The 9,574-nt window shown below is 43.1% G+C and overlaps 1 long non-coding RNA gene across 1 annotated transcript; it reads right to left on the bottom strand.

Annotated features, from left to right (window-relative positions):
- Nucleotides 1–1,462: 1,462 nt before the first annotated feature.
- On the bottom strand, nucleotides 1,463–2,545 carry LOC127164319 (uncharacterized). The gene is made up of 5 exons (XR_007827621.1): nucleotides 2,508–2,545; nucleotides 2,313–2,361; nucleotides 2,155–2,231; nucleotides 1,714–1,835; nucleotides 1,463–1,622 (listed from the first exon to the last, which is right to left on the bottom strand). It is a non-coding gene; the product is annotated as an uncharacterized LOC127164319 (long non-coding RNA).
- Between the last annotated feature and the right edge of the window lie 7,029 nt (nucleotides 2,546–9,574).

The raw sequence follows: 9,574 nt of genomic DNA on the forward strand, positions 1-9,574 counted from the left end.
ACTCGCCCTCAAGGAATCCTAGGTGTGTATGACTTCATTCTTTCAGACCAATCCAATCAGAGTAACATTAAAAAAATGTCCTGGCTCTTCCACGCTTTCCATGGCAATGGGCGAGTGTTTCTGTTCAACAGTTTAAAAGGAGCGCAAGAAAGCGCATCCATCCATAATAAAATGTGCCTCACACATGAATAAAGGCCTTCTGTAGTGGATCGATGCATTTTTGTAAGAAAAATATACACATTTAAAACGTTATAAACACTTTTCTCTCACTTCCACTAACTGTCATACATGCAAGCCTTTCCAGGTGGATGTTGTAGGACGTTTGTGTAGTGCATGCGCTGGTGTAAATATGCTAGTCGAAATGTAAGTTTTTTACAGGAGCAAAGGAAGCAAAGTTTCCTTACTTTAGCAAAAGAAAACCAGTTTGCTCTTGGTTTATATTGAAATCCTCCGACATTCTTCTTTATGGATCTTTGTTTTGTACTTCTAATTCGTTACTGGTGTTTCATTTCGCTCTGTCCTGTGCTTCCATGTTTGTCACTGATCACCGGCGCATACGCACACGTACATCCTACATCAGCTGCCCGGGATGGATTCTGCCTAGACAGTTAGTGGAAGTGAGAGAAAAGTGTATCGTTTTACATGTGGACATTTTTTGTACAAAAACACATTTATTCGCTACAGAAGGCCTGTATTCACCTCTCGGAGCTGTGTGAGGCATGTTTTATTATGGATGGACGCATTTTACTGCACTTCATTAAACTGTTGAACAGAAACAGCCACCCACTGACATTATAAAGCTTGGAAGAGCCAGGATATTTTTTAATATAACTCTGATTGTATTGGTCTGAAAGAAGAAAGTCATATACAATAGGGCTGTACGATAAATTGCATGCGATTGTCGTGCGCATCTTGTCAGTAAAGACGGTTCTGTGATTAGCAGTAAATCTCCATCACGTGCATTCAGATAGAGCGAAATCTAATACACAGAGCCTTAGTTCGCTGACAAGCTACACAATATCATGTTCATACTCGCAGATGAATCGCATTCGATTATGAACGCGATATTGCGTAGCTTGTCAGTGAACTAAGGCTCTGTGTATTAAATTCCGCTCCATCTGAATGCATGTGATGGAGATTTACTACTAATCACAGAACCATCTTTACTGTCGAGATGCACATGACATCACATGTGATTTATCGTTCAGCACTAAGATACACCTCGGATGCCTTGAGAGTGAGTAAATCATGGGTTAATTTCCATTTTTGTGTGAACTAGGCTCTTTATTTCAAGATGTTTATTTCAAAGTGTGTAAAGTCTGTAATGATGTTTGTGATCACTCAGCACAATTTCGCGAATTTAAAGCATTTACACCAATTTCAGTAATAAACTGTTTCACAAAAGACAAATATAGCATCTACTGCAAAACTAAAAAAAAAAAAAAATACACAGAACCTTTGACAATTTTTCATAACCAGAACTATATTCATATTGAATAAAACAAAATGATGAGAGCAGAAAATCCAGTAATACTTACGAAACACATCCTGTAAAATTCCTCTGGGTCATTCTCCAGGATGACTGAAAGGCCCTGAAGTACTGCAGTGGAAACATCAGATGACTATGAAAAAATAGAGACAGGCTGAGGATAACAATCATAGGCAAATCATGATTTAAAGATGACAACTACAGTCAACATGATAAATATATACCTTTTAATTAACTTGATGTGAAATTTAAAATCCTTTTTCTAGAAAATGTCAAAAGTGCAGAGTCTGTGTCCAGTGCTGCGCAGAACTCAGATCCAAGATATGCGACTGAATCCTGCAAAGATCTAAGAACAAACATTGAGTGGCTATTAACATTTTGAAGGACACAATCCATAAACACACTTTTTGAAAAGGAATAGGGTTTTGAAAATTTTGGAAAAGGAAAAAAAAACTGGTTTTGATGAGGGAAATAAATCTTTCAGTCAAAAGTCATCAAGGGTATTAAATACACATTTGTATTAAACTTACAGTCTTTGAAAGGACACTGACATTTATTGTTACTTGTCAAACGAGTATGCAAACTGAATAAAATCTGACACATCATCTGGCTCAGTTAAAGAAAAAGTTCACCCAAAAATAAAAATTAGCTATTAATTTACTCACCCTTACGCCACCCAAGATGTTCATGAGTATTTTTCTTCAGCAGAACAGCAAAGAAGATTTTCAGCTGAAAATGTGGCCTTTGGTGATTCATAAAATTTAAGTCATAGACTGTCCATTTTTGGAGGAAAAAAACATATCAAGGAGCATACAATTAATACCTGTTGCTCCTGATGATATACTGAGGTTTTATCAAGAAAGATGATCGATCTGTGGAAGAAAATCTCATTTACTGCATTCATCTTACATTTATCTAAGTAGATCCTCTCTGCAAAGTAAACACAAATGTAAAGAATGTCTGTTATGTCACAAACATAGCACTTGTAACAAACATAAACTAAAGCATCTGAACTTACATTTCCACTGCACAGCAGTCATCAACTGGTATTCTAAAATAATAAAAAAAGTGTTATCCATCAATCAAAAATCAGTGAACAATGAACAAATAAAACCAAATGTATAGAGTATTTTTTTTCTTATGATGTAAATGGAAACATCTGGTATTTTAAAACTAAGATCGTTAACTTACATTTAAATAAGTTTCAATGTAATATATACTCTGCTTGAGGAGGTAGGGGTGATGGGTCTGCTAAAGACTCGTTGACAATCTCAGAATGCGTGTTGTTTGTTACTGCCTGCACATTACCGTAATTATCATACTAAGCACGCATACTATTTTCGTCGCAACCAGGTATTTCTAACAAAAAATGCTACGGCTTGACTACAGTTTAGCATTCATAGTTGCTTTCAAAATCACTGTGTCAAGTTAGAAAGAGTTATTTTAAAAGAACCCGTCTTCTTTTCCATCCGTTTGTACACTGATCGGATTGCGCGCTCTCTAGCGTGAATGCGGCCGTGTCTCTGAGCTCCTCATTCAAAAGTGCCGCGCAGAATAAGATATCCTACAGTACAGGTCCTTTTCAAAAAATTAGCATATTGTGATAAAGTTCATTATTTTCTGTAATGTACTGATAAACATTAGACTTTCATATATTTTAGATTCATTACACACAACTGAAGTAGTTTCAAGCCTTTTATTGTTTTAATATTAATGATTTTGGCATACAGCTCATGAAAACCCAAAATTCCTATCTCAAAAAATTAGCATATCATGAAAAGGTTCTCTAAACGAGCTATTAACCTAATCATCTGAATCAACTAATTAACTCTAAACACCTGCAAAAGATTCCTGAGGCTTTTAAAAACTCCCAGCCTGGTTCATTACTCAAAACCGCAATCATGGGTAAGACTGCCGACCTGACTGCTGTCCAGAAGGCCATCATTGACACCCTCAAGCAAGAGGGTAAGACACAGAAAGAAATTTCTGAACGAATAGGCTGTTCCCAGAGTGCTGTAAGCAGCACTGGACTGTTGCTCAGTGGTCCAAAGTACTTTTTTCGGATGAAAGCAAATTTTGCATGTCATTCGGAAATCAAGGTGCCAGAGTCTGGAGGAAGACTGGGGAGAGGGAAATGCCAAAATGCCTGAAGTCCAGTGTCAAGTACCCACAGTCAGTGATGGTCTGGGGTGCCATGTCAGCTGCGGTCAATGCAGCTAGCTATCAGGAGATTTTGGAGCACTTCATGCTTCCATCTGCTGAAAAGCTTTATGGAGATGAAGATTTCATTTTTCAGCACGACCTGGCACCTGCTCACAGTGCCAAAACCACTGGTAAATGGTTTACTGACCATGGTATTACTGTGCTCAATTGGCCTGCCAACTCTCCTGACCTGAACCCCATAGAGAATCTGTGGGATATTGTGAAGAGAAAGTCGAGAGATGCAAGACCCAACACTCTGGATGAGCTTAAGGCTGCTATCGAAGCATCCTGGGCCTCCATAACACCTCAGCAGTGCCACAGGCTGATTGCCTCCATGCCACGCCGCATTGAAGCAGTCATTTCTGCAAAAGGATTCCCGACCAAGTATTGAGTGCATAACTAAACATAATTATTTGAAGGTTGACTTTTTTGTACTAAAAACACTTTTCTTTTATTGGTCGGATGAAATATGCTAATTTTTTGAGATAGGAATTTTGGGTTTTCATGAGCTGTATGCCAAAATCATCAATATTAAAACAATAAAAGGCTTGAAACTACTTCAGTTGTGTGTAATGAATCTAAAATATATGAAAGTCTAATGTTTATCAGTACATTACAGAAAATAATGAACTTTATCACAATATGCTAATTTTTTGAAAAGGACCTGTATATGCTCAGCGCTTACGAAATTAAAAACAATCTCCTCGTTTGAAGTGTTTTGTTTACTTCTCACTGAATTTTAAATTCTGCAAAACGTCACATGAAACAACCGTCGTTCAAATTACTCCTATTCTCGTAACTTATCACTAGCATGAATGGATAACATAGTAATTAATAGACAACCAGCAGCTAATTTTACAGATATGAAGCGGACATTAAGTTAACTGGCTTGAACAGAAATCGCTTCAAATAATGTGCAGGGTCAACCGTGTTTAAGTTCTTTGAATGGGCTGAGATGTTCCACAAAACAGCATGCAACAAAGTGCATAAAATCTAACCATCATAAGGACTAACAAGCAAAAAAAACAGAAAATGAGACTTATATTAAAAGCTTTTACCTTGATTTTACCAAAGTAGATCCTCTGCAAACACGTTGAGTCTTCAGCTGTTGTGCTTCTGCGACGTGAGGGAAGGGCAATTGTCGCCCAGTGCGCATGCGTAACAGCTTAAATTTGACTTAAATTTCATTAGTTATGGGAACTATCTGTTCTAATATTTCAGCAACATATATCTCATTCATAACATAATATCTCATTCATTCAACAGTTGACAGTCTTGACGGGCAAATGAAGCCTCGTGAAACACTCAGGCTTTCCTCTGACTGTTTCTGGAAAAGATTCAAAGGTTGGAGAGTGTCGAAAACAGTGCGATCTGGTGGTTAGTAAAAAATAAAGTGAAGCGAGGAGCATCTCACTGTAGCCTGCGGATGACATCTAACCCCACCCACATCCAAATATGTCACATTCTCATTCATTTTGAAACAGGAAGAAGTGTCCATAAGAAGATTGTTCATGTTGTTTGCCAACCGCTTAGAAAGTTTGTTTGCCGTGTTGGTAAGTAAAAAAAAACAAGATCATCTTTATGAAGTCTTAAAACTTTGACAACTTTAGGAATGTGTGCATCGTTTGTGTACATGTGCATAAACAACAGTTTGTATGTGTTCTGAACTTCACACAGACACAATATTACTCATCTAGCAACAAATATACAGGTGCATCTCAAAAAATTAGAATAAAAGTGAAAGTGACAACATACTGTCAACTATGGTGACCCACAGTCGAAATTGGTCCTCTGCATTTAACCCATCACGAGTGCACACACTTGCACACACACACGCACAGCCATTGCTCCAGCACCCAGGGAGCAACCAGCGACCTTTGGGTTACAAGCCTGACTCTCTAACCATTAGGCCATGACTGCCACATAATATTGCCCCATTCAATATTGTGAAAAAGTTCATTTTTTGTTTGTAACTTATTTCAAAAACTGAAACTTTCATATATTCTAGATTCATTACATAGAAAGTTAAATATTTCTGAAGTTCTTTGTTTTAATTTTGATGTTTACACACTGTAAAAAGTGATACATTAAATTTACTCAATAAAATTGTCAACAGATTAAAACCTTTTTATTAATTAAATTTAACACATAAGAATTAATTAGAATTAATCAAATGAGGTGCTTACAAATTAGCCATTCAAAATGAGTAAAAGTGCGTACAAAAACTACTAAAATTTAAACACAAATATTGGTTTCATTGGAAACAACAACAAAAGCACTATGCTAATGAATACTGTGATTCATGCCAGGACAGTAGTTGGTGATCAAGAAACACCCTTCAAAAACATAATACACATGCACATGATGGCATCTTTTTCACAAATTCATGTTTATTGTTGTTTACAGGTGAGTGGTCTGGACAAACCACCTGTAGAAACATTCTTTTCTCTATATGCACCGGACACTTTTTTTTTTAATAAACACTCCATGTCACACAGGTTTAAAAATTATTTCTTACATCTAGTGCTGTATGTTTATATTTATGTTTAATTATGTAGCACAGTGTCCTGTGAGACATGAGATTTTATTCCACTGCATTTCCACACGTGTAGCGGACTGACAACTGTAACGCCAAGCCAGCAGAGGGAGCCTTCACCCCAGTACTGCCTGCATGCTCCCTCTGCTGCTTCTACTGTCACTTCCTGTTTGGCAGTATATAAGGACTCACCATGTGCTCACACGTCGCGAAGTATTGCCAGTTTCACCTGCCTTACCGAGCGTTTATTATTACTCTGTTGGATTACCTGTTGCGACCTTGCTTTGTTTATGGATTCTTGATTTCACGGATTACCCCTGTTGGATTGTTTGCACGTTTGGACTGTTTTCAAGGTTTGACCCTTTTCTGCCCTTTGACTATCGCTCCCTGGATTTCCCTATTGTTACGGTTGCTTTCATGGACTGTCTGCTTGGTATTTGACCCACTGCCTGTTTAAACTCTCTGCTGTTTGGATTACGTTTACGTTTTGGACTGCTTCTCCGGTTATTGACCCTTTGCCTGTTTCATCGTGTATGTTTGCTGTTGTTTAAAATAAACTTCTGCAATTGGATTCTACACCGCCTCAGTGTTCACGTTACAGAATACTTCGCCTCCCCTGAAGCCAGCAGAAGTTACAGCGCACACACAACCAGAATCATGAACCCAGCAGTATCCCGTCTCATCTGCCTTCGTCAAGGCGACCGGTCCATAGAGGAGTATGTCGAGGATTTTTGTGGACTGTGTTATCAAGTAGATTTTAATGATGTGGCACTTAAGGACTTTTTTCGTTTTGGTTTGAACGAGCCCATTAGTTCACGTCTGCCAGGGGGAAAAATTTGTTGGTCACTGGAGGAATATATCGATCATGCTCTGCTCCTAAGCGGATCACCATACACTGTTGGGATTGTGGACGAGGGACCCCGCAATCCCGCAGTAACCACCACACCACAGCCTGTGCACGTCATGCCTGCCAAGCTAAAGCCTGTTCAAGCCACATCCACCAAGCCAAAGCCTGCTCACGCCATGCCTGCCGCTCCAGGGCCTGCTCACGCCATGCCTGCCGCTCCAGGGCCTGCTCACGCCATGCCTGCCGCTCCAGGGCCTGCTCCCGCCACGCCAGAGTCTGTACGCAAGATGGCCGCCGCCACACCAGAGTCTGCACGCAAGATGCAGTCAAGTCAAGTTTCCAAGTCCAGTCAGGCTTCCAAGTCAAGTTGAGTTCCAGGGTCAAGTCAAGTTTCCAAGTCCAGTCAGGCTCCCAAGTCAAGTCCAGTTCCAGGGTCAAGTCAAGCTACAGCGTCCGGTCAAGCTACAGCGTCCGGTCAAGCTACAGCGTCCGGCCAAGCTACAGCGTCCGGCCAAGCTACAGCGTCCGGCCAAGCTACAGAGTCCGGCCAAGCTACAGCGTCCGGCCAAGCTACAGCGTCCGGCCAAGCTACAGCGTCCGGCCAAGCTACAGCGTCCGGCCAAGCTACAGCGTCCGGCCAAGCTTCAGAGTCCGGCCAAGCTTCAGAGTCCGGCCAAGCTTCAGAGTCCGGTCAAGCAACAGAGTCCGGTCAAGCAACAGAGTCCGGTCAAGCAACAGAGTCCGGTCAAGCAACAGAGTCCGGTCAAGCAACAGAGTCAAGTCAAGCAACAGAGTCAAGTCAAGCAACAGAGTCAAGTCAAGCAACAGAGTCAAGTCAAGCCAAAGCTACTGTTCTCCACGAGTCAAGCCAAGTCACAGCTGTTCCCCACGAGTCAAGCCAAGTCACAGCTGTTCCCCACGAGTCAAGCCAAGTCACAGCTGTTCTCCACGAGTCAAGCCAAGTCACAGCTGTTCCCCACGAGTCAAGCCAAGTCACAGCTGTTCTCCACGAGTCAAGCCAAGTCACAGCTGTTCCCCACGAGTCAAGCCAAGTCACAGCTGTTCCCCACGAGTCAAGCCAAGTCACAGCTGTTCCCCACGAGTCAAGCCAAGTCACAGCTGTTCCCCACGAGTCAAGCCATGTTGTTCCTGAGTCAAGCCATGTTGTTCCTGAGTCAAGCCATGTTGTTCCTGAGTCAAGCCATGTTGTTCCTGAGTCAAGCCAGGTTACAGCAGATCTTCACAAGCCAAGTCAAATTGCTGCTGTCTTCCCTGAGCTAAGCCACGCCACGGTTGTTCTTCATGAGCCAAGTCAAGTTGCTGCTATTGTCCCTGAGCTAAGTCAAGTCACAGTTGACCTTCACAAGCCAAGTCAAGTCACAGCTGGACTGCACGAGCCAGATCAAGTCACCGCTGTTCTTCCCAAGTCAAGTCCGGCCACGGCAGGCCTCCCTGAGTCAAGTCCGGCCACGGCAGGCCTCCCTGAGTCAAGTCCGGCCACAGCAGGCCTCCCTAACTCAAGGCAAAAAGCTATTATCCTACCAAATCCTCATCTGGTCCCCTATAACATTTCTAACCCAAGCCACGCAGAGCCCACGCTCCCAAGCCACGCAGAGCCCACGCTCCCAAGCCACGCAGAGCCCACGCTCCCAAGCCACGCAGAACCCACGCTCCCAAGCCACGCAGAGCCCACATTCACAAGCCACAAGCCCATAACATCAGCACCCACAAGGTCAACAGACACCCCACTAGCTGCTGTGCTGCCTGTAATGGCCGTAGCCATCCTCAGTATGTGGGCAGCATACTGTGCTCCAGAGGCCTCTTCTGTCCAAAAGTCTGCTCCCGAGGCCTCACCGGTCCACGAGTCTGCCCCGGAGGCCTCGCCTGTCTACGAAACCGCTCCAGAAGCTTCGTCTGTCTACGAGACCGCTTCAGAAGCTTCGTCTATCCACGAGTCTGCTCTAGAGGCCTCACCTGTCCACAAGTCTGCGCCAGAGGCCTCGTCTGTCCACGAGTCTACGTCAGAGGCCTCCTCTGTTAAGGACTCTGCGCCAATGCCCCCAGAAGTGGCAGCTCCGGCTGCAGAATCTCCTCAAGGGGCGGCGTTTCCCCACGGACTCTCTGCCTGTCCAGTCACGGCCATGAAGGCCATTTATAATTGCCCTGCCACACCTGCCCAAGCATCTGCGCCCATGCCCCCAGAGGTGTCAGCGCAAGCTGTAGATCCTCCTATGGGGGCGGCGTCCTATCATGAACTCTCTGCCCGCCATGTCGCTATCAAGAAGGCCAAAGAAATCATTCATTTGCACACCGCTCTGCCTGCCCTGCAATGGCTCCCTGCTACGCCTGCTCTGCCTGCCTTGCCATGGCTTCCTGCTCTGCCTGCTCTACCTGCCTCGCTATGGCCCCCTGTTCTGTCTGCTCTGCCTGCCTCGCCACGGCTCCCTGCTCTGCCTGCTCTGCCTGCCTCGCTATGGCCTCCTGTTCTGTCTGCTCTGCC

Source organism: Labeo rohita, chromosome 4 (assembly GCF_022985175.1).
Source record: "Labeo rohita strain BAU-BD-2019 chromosome 4, IGBB_LRoh.1.0, whole genome shotgun sequence".
Taxonomy (NCBI): Eukaryota; Metazoa; Chordata; class Actinopteri; order Cypriniformes; family Cyprinidae; genus Labeo; species Labeo rohita.